The sequence below is a fragment of the Dendrobates tinctorius genome, unplaced genomic scaffold (assembly GCF_039654945.1).
Source record: "Dendrobates tinctorius isolate UK_male_01 unplaced genomic scaffold, ASM3965494v1 ptg000029l, whole genome shotgun sequence".
Taxonomy (NCBI): Eukaryota; Metazoa; Chordata; class Amphibia; order Anura; family Dendrobatidae; genus Dendrobates; species Dendrobates tinctorius.
Window position 1 is genome coordinate 26,288,465 of NW_027361697.1, and position 15,207 is coordinate 26,303,671.

At 50.6% G+C, this 15,207-nt stretch overlaps 2 protein-coding genes across 3 annotated transcripts in view; one reads left to right on the forward strand and one right to left on the reverse strand.

The window, feature by feature from the left end:
• The window catches only part of LRRC8B (leucine rich repeat containing 8 VRAC subunit B), a 57,011-nt gene extending 55,731 nt beyond the window's left edge, over window positions 1–1,280 (reverse strand). The window contains exon 1 of the mRNA XM_073571488.1: window positions 1,156–1,280. The gene's annotated coding sequence lies outside the window, so the exon portion shown is untranslated. The remainder of the gene's footprint in view (window positions 1–1,155) is intronic.
• A 125-nt stretch (window positions 1,281–1,405) lies between these two features.
• The window catches only part of KYAT3 (kynurenine aminotransferase 3), a 61,840-nt gene continuing 48,038 nt past the window's right edge, over window positions 1,406–15,207 (forward strand). Inside the window, exon 1 of one of the 2 annotated variants that reach the window (XM_073571489.1) lies at window positions 1,406–1,480. The gene's annotated coding sequence lies outside the window, so the exon portion shown is untranslated. The remainder of the gene's footprint in view (window positions 1,481–15,207) is intronic. The other variant, XM_073571490.1, reaches the window with a different exon arrangement.

The window sequence follows — 15,207 nt, forward strand, 5'->3', positions numbered from 1 at the left end:
TGCGGATTATCTGCGGTTTCTAAACGGCAGAAAGAATTGACATCTCAATTCTTTCTGCGGATTCCGCTGCGGATTCCGCAGCGGTTTCCAATCTCCACCATTGTGGAGATGGTGAAACCGCAGGGCCAAACTGCAGGATAATCCACAGATAAACCGGCAGGTCTTTTGACCTGCAGATTTATCTGCAGATTTTGCAAAATCCGCACGGATGAATCCGCAGCAGATTCCGCAGCGTGTGCAGGTACCCTTAGGACGATGACTGTGTGACATCCCCACCGATCAGCCGGCACAGTACGGCTCCATTCACTCTGTATTAGTGGCTGCTGCCAAAATCTGCAATGTGGCTCATACCCAAAAGAATTGGAGCCGCGCTTTCCAGGACACTGGCCGCTCACATCTGGTAGGAGCTGAGAACAGCTGATCGGTGAAGGCGCCGGATACTGATTGAGCATCTGATGTGATCACTTATGCTACAGACAGGTCATCAAAACCACGAGGATGGACAATTCCTCTAGATCGGCTGATCAGAGGCAGCGACAGGAGTCCGAACTCCACGCCATGTGGATATTGATGCTCCTTTCCTTTAAAAAAAAAAAAGTCAAGAATCCCCATAATAATTCTGAATGACAATGTAGCCAGTCTGTACACCTCTGTGTGTTTGATAAAGTTGCATCAAGTTTGTACAACACTCATGAAACACTGTACAACAGCCCTGTCTTTGTTCCCCATAGCAACCAATCACATCGCAGCTTTCATTTCTTACCGTCCTCTTAAAATGAAAGCTGTGTGGTGATTGGTTGCTATGGGCAACCATTAGGTTTCCACTTGACAGTTAAAAAAAAGACAGTTGCCCCATAACAGCCAATCAGATCATTTCTTACATTTTCTAACATATGCTAGAAAAATGAAAGCTTTAAATTGATTGGCTGTAATGGCTCCATGTATCTTTACACAGCTATACAGGAGACTGACCACATATTACTGTTAGAGCCTCCCGAGTCACGTAAGACAAGAGCCTGAATACAGCCGTACTAGATAGCGAAGACATAGTGCGTCTATCACTCGTGTATATACCGCGACGCACTGACTATAGCCTGGAGGCGTCTGTGTCAACATAGTGGAGCCGGACAGACACACCTAGGAGCTTTCACTTACATGGCTCAGCTGACATCCATCCCATCTGTCTGTGGCCTCTGTCACTCGCTGCTTCCTACTCCCTTCACTATCGCTAGACACAAGAGCCAATAGAATCTCGCTGTGATCCAAGTGCATCATTCTATTGGCTGATCTGGCTGTCACTCAACTTGCGTCCACCTGTGAGAAAAGAAAACGAGCAAAAGGGGCGGTGCTCATAGCGGAGCTCTGCTATTGGCTGATATGGCCGTCACTCACAGTTTCCTCCTATCAACTGTGCTGTCACTGTCGCGCCCTCCCTTTCCTCTCATGCTGTGAAGTTCACAGGGATAGAAGGACGCAGCCAGTAAGTATTAGTAGCCTTGTGCTGTGACAAGATGTGCTGCAGCAGCTGTGTCATGCACTCTGCCTGTAACTGGTGGGCACTGCGGGCAGCATCCTCTGTATGTCTCTGGGTCCTCATGGGCTTGTTAGTAGGTTGTATGGGGGATCCTCCAGATAGACTGGAACACCCCTTTAAGTATTGGGGAGTCGGCCCCTATAACATTCCTATAGGTGAATATTTATAGTAGAGAGCACCTGACGCCTCTCCTGATGATTAATGAGGACCCTGTCAGTGCCCCCTGGACTTATCGGTCCGTCACACCCCAGGGTATGTGTGTATGGAGCCTGAGCCGCGTAGAGTCGCCCCTTTTTCACCCAAAAATACCTGCTCAGGCTGGAAACATAAGGGGCATGGTTTTGCGGCACGGCCGGTGATTGGATTGCTGCTGCCAGGACTGCAGGGACCAGGAATCAGACCCCGGCTGCACGATTGCTTCCTCGTATGTTCTATTGTGAAACGCGTTTCAAGGCAAGCATGTTCTGTAATGTTGGCCGTGGACTGTGGCCCGGATTCATCAACATGTGCCAGAATTTTGTTCCGGCCCCAGATTGCTCTGATGTGGAATTGGCAATTTTTTTTTAGATTACGCCCCCCAAAAGTGGCCTAAATTACATCAGAAATCTATGTCTGCCCCATGTCTGGAGTAACATTTCTGGCTGTGGCCCACAGGTGTCAAAAGATGTGCCAAATTCATAAAGGGGCGCATATCTCTTAAAGGGAACCTGTCAACTATTTTGGCCCCTAGATACAGCCACTGCCATTCAGGGCTTATGTACAGCATTCTATAATGCTGTAGATAAGCCCCCGGTGCCACCTGAAAGATAAGAGAAATAAGTTTTAGTATACTTACCTGGGGGGCGGTCTGGTCCGATGGGTGTCGCAGGTTCTGGTCCGACGCCGCCCTCCTGCTTGCTTCCTCGCTCCCAGCATCGCGCTACTGGCGTATGTTTGTGCCCTGTTGAGAGTAGAGGAAAGTACTGCAGTGCGCAGGCGCCCGGAAAGGCCAGAGAGGCCCAGTGCACTGCAGTACTTTCCTCTACTCTCAACAGGGCAGATAAGTACGCCTGCGCAGAAGCGCAATGCCAGGAGCGAGGAAGCAAGAAGGAGGGCGGCGTCGCAAGAAGATGGGAGGCGCCGGACCGCCCTGCAGGTGAGTATAATAAAACATATTTTTTGTTATCTTGCAGGTCGGACCGGGGGCTTATCTACAGCATTATAGAATGCTGTAGATAAGCCCTGAAAGGTGGTGGCCGCATCTTATATCTGCCAAAACAGCTGACAGTTCCCTTTAATGAATTTTGCACATCCTAGGCCGGGATTACTGTATTTTTCGTAATATGACGCACTTAAGTTTTAGAGGAGGAAATTAGGGGGGGGACAACAAGCAAAAATTGTTGTCAATTCTATAGTTAACTAGCTGAAGAGCCTGGCGCTGCCCGGGCATAGTAACTAACTGTGGTTAGTTATAACAAATAATTATCCTCCATCCCATAGTCATGTGCCCATATACCCATCATACATATCCACCATCCCATAGGCCCGTGTCCATATACCCATCATACATATCCTCCATCCCATAGTCCCATGCCCATATACCCATCATACATATCCTCCATCCCATAGTCCCGTGCCCATATACCCATCATACATATCCACCATCCCATAGGCCCGTGCCCATATACCCATCATACATATTCTCCATTCCATAGTTCCATGCCAATATACCCATCATACATATTCGCCATCCCATGCCCATATACCCATCATACATATCCACCATCCCATAGTCCCGTGCCCATATACCCATTACACATCCTCCATCCCATAGTCCCATGCCCATATACCCATCATACATATTCGCCATCCCATAGGCCCGTGCCCATATACCCATCATACATATCCACCATCCCATAGTCCCGTGCCCATATACCCATCACACATCCTCCATCCCATAGTCACGTGCCCATATACCCATTATGACATCATCACCATGGCAACTGTTATGACATAACCGTCACCATTGCAACCTATTAAGACATCATCGTCACCATGGCAACCATTGTGACAGCATCTTCGCCATTGCAACCTATTATGACATTATATGCTGTATGTGTACCAGCTCAAACCAAGCTCAATTTTTGTGTTTTTTCTTTGTATTTTTGCATTCTGTGCAAGCTGGGGTGTGGCCTCCCTCTCCTGAGCTGGAAATTGTATTTAAAGGCTGACTGGTGGTTGGGACCCGGTCCTTGTCTGCCCTTATTCACACAGACGTCAACTTTGACACATGCTAAGGTTATTAATACTAGACAGTGTAGGACCGCCCTGACCACAGAGTCACCTTGTCGATGGTGGGACGGCTTTTATGCTATGTTTGATCAAATACAGTATTACTGGGAACTCTGTATGATTTAAATGCACTTTTGCTTTTTACTTATTTAATTACAGCAGGGTTTTTTCATTTTGTCTTTTGTAGGTTTTCTATTATGACATTAGCATCGCCATGGCAAACATGACATCATAATGAGGGGCGGGGCTTGCAACCTATGATGACATCAGCGTCGCCATGGCAACCATTATGACATCATAATGAGGGGCGGGGCTTGATACACACACTTTTTCCCCATTATGTAGATAGGGGCAAAATTGTTTGGTGAATTGGAACGCGCGGGGTTAAAATTTCACCTCACAACATAGCCTAGGACACTCTCGGGGTCCAGACGTGTGACTGTGCCAAATTTTGTGGCTGTAGCTGCGATGGTGCTGATGCCAATCCCGGTATATACACACATACATACACACACGCGTACAAACACACCCACATTGAGCTTTATATATTAGATAACCCCTATCCTGGTAAATATAGTCCCCTCATCCCCATCCTGGTAGGAATGGTCCCCCTCATCCCAATACTGGTATGGAGAGTTCCCATCTCGTCCAACTATGATTGGTCCCATCCTTATCCTGGTGTACATGGCTGCCATCATCCCTATCCTGCCTGGTAGGAATGTTCCCCCTCATCCCTATACTAGTATGCAGGGTCCCCATCTCGTCCAACTATGATTGGCCTCCATCCTGTTCCTGGTATGATTGGCCCCATCCTGGTTCTAGTATGCATGGCCCATCCTTATCCTGGTATGATTGGCCCCATCCTTATCCTGGTATGATTGGCCCCATCCTGGTTCTAGTATGCATGCCCCATCCTTATCCTGGTATGATTGGCCCCATCCTTATCCTGGTATGATTGGCTCCATCCTGGTATGATTGGCCCCATCCTTATCCTGGTATGATTGGCTCCATCCTGGTTCTAGTATGCATGGCCCATCCTTATCCTGGTATGATTGGCTCCATCCTGGTTCTAGTATGCATGGCCCATCCTTATCCTGGTATGATTGGCCCCATCCTGGTTCTAGTATGCATGGCCCATCCTTATCCTGGTATGATTGGCCCCATCCTGGTTCTAGTATGCATGTCCCATCCTTATCCTGGTATGATTGGCCCCTTCCTGGTTCTAGTATGCATGGCCCATCCTTATCCTGGTATGATTGGCCCCATCCTTAGCTTGGTATGATTGGCCTCTTCCTGGTTCTAGTATGCATGGCCCATCCTTATCTTGGTATGATTGGCCCCATCCTTAGCCTGGTATGATTGGCCCCTTCCTGGTTCTAGTATGCATGGCCCATCCTTATCCTGGTATGATTGGCCCCATCCTTAGCCTGGTATGATTGGCCCCTTGCTGGTTCTAGTATGCATGGCCCATCCTTATCCTGGTATGATTGGCCCCTTGCTGGTTCTAGTATGCATGGCCCATCCTTATCCTGGTATGATTGGCCCCATTCTGGTTCTAGTATGCATGTCCCATCCTTATGCTGGTATGATTGGCCCCTTCCTGGTTCTAGTATGCATGGCCCATCCTTATCCTGGTATGATTGGCCCCATCCTTATCCTGGTATGATTGGCCCCTTCCTGGTTCTAGTATGCATGGCCCATCCTTATCCTGGTATGATTGGCCCCATCCTTATCCTGGTATGATTGGCCCCATCCTGGTTCTAGTATGCATGGCCCATCCTTATCCTGGTATGATTGGCCCCATCCTTAGCCTGGTATGATTGGCCCCTTGCTGGTTCTAGTATGCATGGCCCATCCTTATCCTGGTATGATTGGCCCCATCCTGGTTCTAGTATGCATGGCCCATCCTTATCCTGATATGATTGGCCCCATCCTTACCCTGGTATGATTGGCCTTATCCTGGTTCTAGTATGCATGGCCCATCCTTATCCTGGTATGATTGGCCCCATCCTGGTTCTAGTATACATGACCCATCCTTATCCTGGTATGACTGGCCCCATCCTTATCCTGGTATGACTGGCCCCATCCTTATCCTGGTATGACTGGCCCCATCCCCAGGGCAGCACGGTGGCTCAGTGGTTAGCGCTGCAGCCTTGCAGCGCTGGAGTCCTGGGTTCGAATCCCACCTAGGACAACATCTGCAAGGAGTTTGTATGTTCTCCCCGTGTTTGCGTGGGTTTCCTCCCGGCACTCCGGTTTCCTCCCACACTCCAAAGACATACTGATAGGGAATTTAGATTGTGAGCCCCATCGGGGACAGTGATGAAAATGTGTGCAAACTGTAAAGCGCTGCGGAATATGTTAGCGCTATATAAAAAAAAAAAAAAAAAAAAAATAATAATAAATAATGCTTATCCTGGTATGACTGGCCCCATCAGAAAAGATTTAAAAAAAACAAAACAAAACACATTACGCTTGCCTTCCTCCGCTCCCCTGCAGTGTCCTGCTCCGGTGCCAGCAACTGCTTTATGCTTGTAAGCAGCGCATGGCAGGGAAGTTATGAGCTGCTCACAAGCAGAGCACAGCAGCCGGAATACTTACCGGGACTGTTCATCGCAGTAAGTATTCATTGCTGTTCAGTCGCGCGCAGTGTCAGCCGGAGCCTTCCTGCTGCTGCCGGCGGTCACGTATGCTGCTATTTAAGAGAAATGAATATTCAGAATATTTATTCCGGAGACTCGACCATGCAGCTCATTTTTCATCATGTGCCTCCTTATTGTGCATCTTGAAACAGCCACACCGCTAGTTTCCAGAGAGTCCAGTATTTCAGCTGATGTTATCTGTGGGTTTTTCTTTGCATCCTGAACAATTTTCCTGGCATTTGTCACAGGTGAGGATGTTACCTTTAGGCTATGTGCCCACGCTAGCGTTTTTAAACGCTCAGGAATCTCATCCCCCTTCCCAGAAAACGAGCGTCTTTTTCCGCGCGATTCTTGCGCGGTTTTTGTCGCGTTTTTTGACACGCGTTTTCTGGGAACATTGGGGGAAGGCTAAAAGCGCTCAGCTATGCAGAAATTAATGAGCATGCTGCGTTCTTAGCCGCTAAGCAATTCCTGAGCGGTTAAAACCGCATGGATTGGCACAAAAAGCTAAAAATGCATGCAAATTAATTGGAAGCATCTTGTAAGCCTTTCTGCAGCGTCTGAGCCGGCGGAAACGCTTACAAAAACGCAACGTGGGCACACAGCCTTAGGAGCCATTCAAACCCATTTGTGTCATCTTCTGTGCATGTTATCAGGCCAAAATCGGCAGGGTATGTAAACTTTTGATCAGGGTCATCGTTATGATTTAAAAAGAGAAAACACAGTAGTTTGACAATAAATGGCTTCACCCAACCACTAACTATGAGTGAAGGAAAAGTTCTGATGATACCATTCATATTCTCTGAAAAAAGGTCAAGAAAGCAAATATTCTGCTGGGGGATGTAAACTTTTGTGCACAACTGTATTGATGGAAAAAAAGAAAAAAAGTTGTTGGTTTTGGAAGAAGAGGAGAAAAAAAATTGAAAGCAGAAATGAAAAATGGGAGTAAACTGGCGGTTGTTTGGGTCCCCAGCCCCCTACGTTCTGTCTATTCAGGTAGTGACGACAATATTAAATTGTGCAGGGACGCTCCTTATTTTTTTTTTTCAAGGCGAATTCTCCACCCAGTTGTCAGTTTTTTTTTCAAACATTTCTAGGTGGAATAATGGAAACATCACATGATCCAGAACTAATATTTGGTTTTTTTTTTGGCAAATGTTTCAAAGTAAAAATTCTTTTATGACTATTCCTAAAGAAATATGTCCCTGCCCTCCAGTATTGCCCCCTGGTGTACGAATATATCTCTTGTGCCTCGCTGGGTTATGTCGTCACTTGCAGCTTAATTCTACATACGACACGCCAGTCGTGTGCATGCCGATGTAGCGCGGCTCCAGAGGCCATTAGTGCTTCAGGCTCGTGACGGGAACAGTAGAAATATTGGATGACCCTGAAAGCCTACTTTTCTCCTTCGTCTCATTGGGGGACACAGAGACTGTGGGTGTGTGCTACTGCCGTCTGGAGGCTGACACTAGGCATACAAAAAACAAGTTAGCTCCTCCTCCGCCGCATACACCCTCGCCCCGATAGCGGGCGGAAACCAGTTTTTGCTTAGTGTCTTATGGAGGCACACGCAGTCTGGATCTCTCCAGACTATTTTTCTCTAGTTTACCCTGAAGAGGAGACAGGGGCGACGGATCCTATAGAAAGGGTCCGATCTCCCCAAACCAACAACGGTCGAGCACGAGTTGAGTATCGCCTCCGCGTATCCTTTCCCGCACCGAGGGACATATCTGGGACTTTTCCCCAGACATCTATTTTTTTCTTTGTTTTTTTGTTTTATGAAGATAAGACAGGGGCAACGCATCCTATTGAAAGGATCCGATTTCCCCAAACCAGCAACGGGCGACCACGTGCGAGTGTCCCTCCACGTTTCCTCTCCCGCGACGTGGGACATTAGGCCAGACTTAGCCCTGTCCACCCCTAGGTATTGAAACCATGGGCTTGCACAGAGGCACAAGACTAGTCTGTGCGGCCCCCATGACTCCACCAACGCATGACGGCGGTGCTGCAGGGCAGCAGACGGTCCCTCTCCTCGCCCCGGCAAGGCGGTTGGAGCTAGGGTGCCTGCACCGTCTTAAACAGAGTGCCTCAGGTATGTGCTGGAGCGAGTGGAGGGCCCTGGGCAGCGTTTCCGGAAAGGCACACTTTCCCCACCCACCTTTCCCTCCGCTTCTCTAACCTGGTTCGCCTCCCTCCGGGTATTGGCGCGGTCCGGGAGACTGGGGAGCTGCAGCCGGATGGCGGTCTGCCGGGGGGGGGGGGGGGCAATCTTTGGGCGGACCGGCTCTAATTTAGCCCGCGGCTTCGGCCTGGGCCGCGGGCGGAAGCGCCGCCCTGCGTGTGACGTCATTTCCGGCGCCGCCCCGCATCTCCAGGGCGGGCGCCCTGGGCGCACGTCATTTCCGGCGCCGCCCCCCGTCGTCAGCTGGGCATGGGGAGGCGGGCGGCCGGGGTAGCGGTCGGGCGGACCGCTTCTAAATTTAGCCCGCGGCTTCGGCCTGGGCCGCGGGCGGAAGCGCCGCCCTGGGCGCACGTCAATTCCGGCGCCGCCCCCCGTCGTCAGCCGGGCATGGGGAGGCGGGCGGCCGGGGTAGCGGTCGGGCGGACCGCTTCTAAATTTAGCCCGCGGCTTCGGCCTGGGCCGCGGGCGGAAGCGCCGCCCTGCGTGTGACGTCATTTCCGGCGCCGCCACGCATCTCCAGGGCGGGCGCCGGATTAAATTGAGGCCCCGGCGGCAAGGCAGGGTAGGCCGCGATCACAGAGGAATCGCAGCCTACCAGGAGTGAGGCGCGAACTGAAGCACGGGGAGAGACGCGCAGGAGCGGGTAAGTGCGACCCCGTCCCGGAGCCACACTAGGGCACTACACAGTACCCTCCTCCCCCTCCGCCTACCCCCCCCCCCCCAACCTTTAAGGGTTTTTTTGTGTGTGGGCCGACGCCAGCAGTATGTCTGGGAAAGGGAAAACGCACACGTTCCTTTATCCTGCATGCGTTTCCTGTGGGGTGATGTTCCCACGAGCGCAAACTATTAAGTTATGTGGAGCCTGCGACTCTGAACGCGCCCAGGAGCCCTCCCCTGCGACAGATCCCAGGGGTCTGGATCCCCCAGAATGGGCGTTATCACTCTCGGTCCATGGTTTCGCTCACGAAGGCGATTGAGACCCTTCAGGCCCTGGATAGGGGTAGAGATGATGGCTCGCCTGTTTGGGAGGGGTCATCCACCTCACAAGAGCCTCCGGCCTGCAGGGGCCGCACACTCTCTAGGCAGACGCACAGGAAAGAGCCCGTACTGCGTCTCCTGGCCCCTCTGGTGCCTCAGCATCCGTGAGTGCGACATCTCGCTCACCGTCACCATTTTCTTGGAGCGAGCAGAGTTCAGGTGATGACTGGGAAGAGTCCTTGGACCTGGATACCTCGGGGTACCGGGAGACGGTAGACAGTCTTATTGAAGCAGTCAATCAGACTCTGGGTATTGACGATGATGTCTCCCTAACCGCAGGTCATAAGGTATCCTTTAAGAAGACCAGGAGACCACATAGAGTATTTAGCACTCATCCTGAGTTCGAGGATATAGTGCAGCGGCATAGGGAACGTCCAGACAAACGTTTTTCAGGACAAAAAACGCTGGAAACGAGATATCCGTTCGCATCAGAACTTTGTAAAAAATGGGCGGAATCTCCGGTAGTGGATCCCCCAGTGTCACGCCTAGCTTCAAGGTCCTTGTTGTCAGTACCTAGCGGTTCTTCCATTAAGGACCCCACGGATCGACTCATAGAAGGTTTAGCTCACTCGGTGTATGAAGCATCGGGATCAGCGCTCTTTCCTTCTTTTGCGGCAACATGGGTAGCCAAAGCCATGATGTCATGGTCAGATTCTTTAAACAAGGTCCTACAGGATAGAGATTTGCCGACGGAAGTGGCGGAGATAGCAAGTCAGATCGCGATGGCGGGTGACTATTTAATTAATGCATCCTTGGATGCGGCTAATGGCGTGGCCCCCGGGTGGATGGCAGCGGCCAGTACCTCCATCCCAGCTCGCTATAGCCAAGACAAGGAGCGTCAGGTCACGTATAAAACCAACCCGCTTTGTAGGATGCGGGGCCGCCCGCCCAGATCAAGGGGGGCCAGGTCCCAGAAGCCCTCAGCGGAATGACTCGAGGCATCCAGTACCCGAGGACAGCAGAGTAGGTGGACGTCTGCGCAGGTTCTGCCGCGTCTGGGTCGCGGTGGCGCGCGACGCATGGGTGGCAGAATTAGTGTGTTCCGGGTACAAAATAGAGTTTGTCAAAGATCCGCCAAGACGATTTTTTCTTTCCCGGCTTCCCAAAACGGAATCCCGGGCAGAGGCATTGCTAGGTGCCATCGAGGTGTTGCGGCGCAACGGGGTCATTGTCCCTGTACCAGAGTGCGAGAAGACCTAAGGATTTTATTCCAATCTGTTCGCAGTCCCCAAGAAGGACGGAACAGTAAGGACGGTTCTGGGCTTAAAGCTCCTGAACAGGTTCATCAGGGTCAGGCGTTTTCGCATGGAATCTCTCCGGTCGGTCATATCGTCCATGGAGCACGGAGAATATTTGGCATCGATCGATGTCCAGGATGCCTACCTGCACATCCCTAATTTTCCCCCGCATCAAAGGTTCCTTCGGTTTGCAATCGAGGGCCGGCATTTTCAGTTTGTGGCCCTACCTTTCGGGTTCGCCACGGCCCCTGGGATATTCACGAAAGTGATGGCGGTCGTCATGGCCCTTCTACATTCTCGGTGCATAGTGGTTTTGCCGTACTTAGACGACCTCTTAGTAAAGGGGCCGTCCTTTCGGGCATGCGAGGAGACTGAGCATCACACTGGATACCCTATCTCGCCTAGGATGGTTGATCAACGGGAAGAAATCTTCCCTTACCCCAGCTCAGAGGATTTTATTCCTGGGGATGATTTTCGACACTTCCCGAGGGTTGGTAATTCTCCCTCAGGACAAGGCTCGGGCAGGGAGTCCGAAGCCTTCAACAACCGGGCCCTCACACTTTCCGGTTCGGGATGAGGGTTCTAGGAAGGATGGTGGCGGCGATGGAAGCAATTCCGTTTGCTCAATTTCATCTCCGTCCCCTGCAGCATGCTCTCTTAGCGGCTTGGGACGGGAGTCCGTTCTCCCTCGATCATCAGTGCAGGTTGCCCTCTCAGGTTCGACGGGCGCTTCAATGGTGGACACATGACTCCTCTCTTCGTCAGGGGAAGCCTTTTCCCCCAGATCATTGGTTGGTGATCACGACCAATGCAAGTCTTTTCGGCTGGGGGGGCAATATTCCGGCATCACACGGCCCAGGGGCAATGGTCGCCTCAAGAGGCTCGTCTTCCGATCAACCTGTTGGAGATTCGAGCGGTGCGGTTGGCGCTGCAGCGTTTTCAGCACTTGCTAGCAGGACGCCCAGTCCGAGTTCAGTCAGACAACGCCACGGCAGTGGCGTACGTGAATCACCAGGGAGGCACGAGCAGCAAGGCAACCATGCGCGAGATAGAGCATGTGCTCCGTTGGGCCGAGAGGCACCACTCGGTAATCTCAGCAGTTCACATACCAGGTGTGGAAAATTGGGCAGCAGATTTCCTAAGCCGACAGGGCGTCGCGGCCGGGGAATGGTCCCTTCACCCCGAGGTCTTCCAGCAGATTTGCCAACGGTGGGGGACTCCAGACGTGGATCTGATGGCGTCCAGGGAGAACACCAAGGTGAGCACATTTGTCGCTCTGTCTCAGGACCCGCGAGCGATCGCGGTGGATGCGTTGGTCCTACCGTGGAGCCAGTTTCGGCTCCCATACCTGTTTCCCCCACTGCCGCTTCTCCCAAGGGTCATCAGAAAGATCAAGACAGAGGGGGTCCCGGCAATGCTGCTGGCCCCGGACTGGCCCCGTCGAGCATGGTACGCGGATCTAGTGCAGCTCCTCGCAGACGTGCCTTGGCGTCTACCGGAATGGCCAGACTTACTGTCTCAGGGGCCAATCTGCCACCCGAACTTAGGAGCCCTGTGTTTGACGGCATGGCTGTTGAATCTTGGATTCTGACCCAGGCGGGATTTGGGCGTGAAGTGGTTGCGACAATGGTTAGCGCCCGGAAGCCGGCCTCGGCGAAAAATTATCATAACACTTGGAAAGTTTTCTTTCATCGGTGTCGAGAACACGGGGTTGCGCCATTATCCTTTTCGGTCCCCAACATCCTGGCTTTTCTGCAGTCCGGCCTGGACGCAGGGTTGGCGCCAAGTTCTCTTAGGAGGCAGATTTCGGCCTTGTCGGTCCTTTTTCAGCGAAAGATCGCTACCAATATGCAGGTCAGGACGTTCATTCAGGGGGTCTCTCATTTGGTGCCCCCCTATAGAGCACCCATAGACGCCTGGGACCTTAATCTGGTCCTGGGTGTCCCTACAGGAAGCCCCGTTTGAACCATTACAGGAAATTTCATTGTCGTATCTCTCCTGGAAGGTTGTATTCTTGGTAGCCATAACTTCCATTAGGCGGGTCTCGGAGTTAGGAGCATTATCTTGCAGAGCTCCTTTTCTGCCTTTTTTTAAGCATAAAGTAGTCCTTAGACCACCGCTGCCTTTTCTGCCGAAGGTCGTGTCCTCTTTCCATATTAATGAGGACATTGTTCTGCCTTCGTTTTGTCCAGCGCCAGTACACATAGTGGAAAGGGCGCTCCACTCTTTAGATCTGGTAAGAGCTCTCAGGAGGTACGTGTCAAGGACAGCACCTTTTCGCCAGACGGACTCGTTGTTTGTGATTCCGGAAAGGCGCAGGAAGGGTCTCGCAGCCTCACGATCAACTATAGCCAGATGGATTCGCCTAACTATTCAGGAGGCTTACCGATTCCAACAGGGATAGGGGCGCACTCAACTCGGGCAGTGGGCGCCTCTTGGGTGCCTCGGCACCAGGCTTCGGCAGAGCAGGTATGCAAAGCAGCAACCTGGTCCAGCCTGCACACTTTTTGTAAGCATTACAATGTGCATACTCAGGCCTCGTCGGATGCGAGCCTGGGTAGGAAGATTCTCCAAGCAGCAGTGGCACACCTTTAGACAGGAGGGCATGCGGCTTGGATCGGTGAGTTGTCCTCCCACCCAGGGACTGCTTTAGGACGTCCCACAGTCTCTGTGTCCCCCAATGAGACTAAGGAGAAACATGGATTTTTGTGAGTACTCACCGTAAAATCCTTTTCTCCGAGACGCTCATTGGGGGACACAGCACCCACCCTGATAGCCAGTTGGCTCTTGTTTATTTAATTAATATAATTCCTTATTTAATGTAGGGTGGTCCTTTTTCAGACATATGATTTTCTGCATTAAGGCTAATTTTTGGATGTTCTCCTACTGCTTTTGCACTAAACTGGTTTCCGCCCGCTATCGGGGCGAGGGTGTATGCGGCGGAGGAGGAGCTAACTTGTTTTTTGTATGCCTAGTGTCAGCCTCCAGACGGCAGTAGCACACACCCACAGTCTGTGTCCCCCAATGAGCGTCTCGGAGAAAAGGATTTCACGGTGAGTACTCACAAAAATCCATGTATCGCCTCCATTACTGAGGAAGCAGGTAATGGCCGCGTATCTCTGCTGGCCTTTCAAAAAATAAGAAATCAGCTTTAGAGACCTGGAAAGTTGTGAGTAGTGATCCTCCTTTCTCCTTCTGCATCTTTGGTAACCGTTTTTTTTTTTTTTGCATGTATTTCTGGCTCAAACTTTTTTTTTTTGCACCATTTTCCTGGCTGCAGAACGAGTTAAATGAGAAACTGTCAGTGAGCTCGCCGTTATGATCCGACGGGGATCTCTTATGTCTGTCGTTTCATCACCTCCTTTCAGCTGATTTATGATCAGAAGTTGAGCGCGAAGAAACGAGGCGTGTGGAAAAGCCAAATGGTACAACATGTTTAACGGATCCTAAATGCAAAAATGTTGTTTTTTTTTTTTTTTGTTTTTTTTTTTTTTTTTTTTAAGCCCTAAACATATGCATGTAAAAATAAATGAACCCAACCGTGGAGGTCCGTGCCATTGGCAGGCAGAGTGGTCAGCTGGTAGTGTCATCCTTTTCACAGCGGTATCCTCCACTTTGTGTAGGGCATTATGGCGGACTTTATATTTTGGAAAATCAATTGAAATTCTCTTGGGAACATTGAACAATAGGGATTACATATGGAGTCGCCTCCGTGGGAAGACGGCTCAGTAATGTCAGATATGGAGGCTGGGGATTAAGTTTTGGTAGCGGGGCTATGATATAAAGATTGTCTTATTTTCATAGTCCTACATATAAAATAAACCATCCAGAACCGTCATACCTGGGAATAGCATTTATTGTCTCCCAGAATATTGATTTGCCCTATTGTGTATATGGTACAGGGACATGTCATACAATACTTTGCTATTGCTTATAGAGGACCCATCACCTGTTTTTGCTCTTATTTTATTTCCGCTACCCCCCTACTTGTATTAATAAAATCCGCCATACGGTTCCAGAGACAGGAGCCTTTTGATTGTGTTAATTTTTAAGGTCTTTACCAAAGGGGTGTGGCTCACAGGGTAATCAACGCGGAGCAGCCTAAAGACACGCCCCTGAGGATCCTGTGAGCCACGCCTCCTCGTAAGACCAATAAAAAGGCCAATTTCTCTGGATCTGTATGGTGGATTTTTACAAAAAAATAAATAAAATCGGAATACTTTTGAGTAGCGGAAGTAAAATACGAGCAGAAATTGGCAACGTTTGACCCGGCGATACGTCTCCTTGAATTCATATAATCTG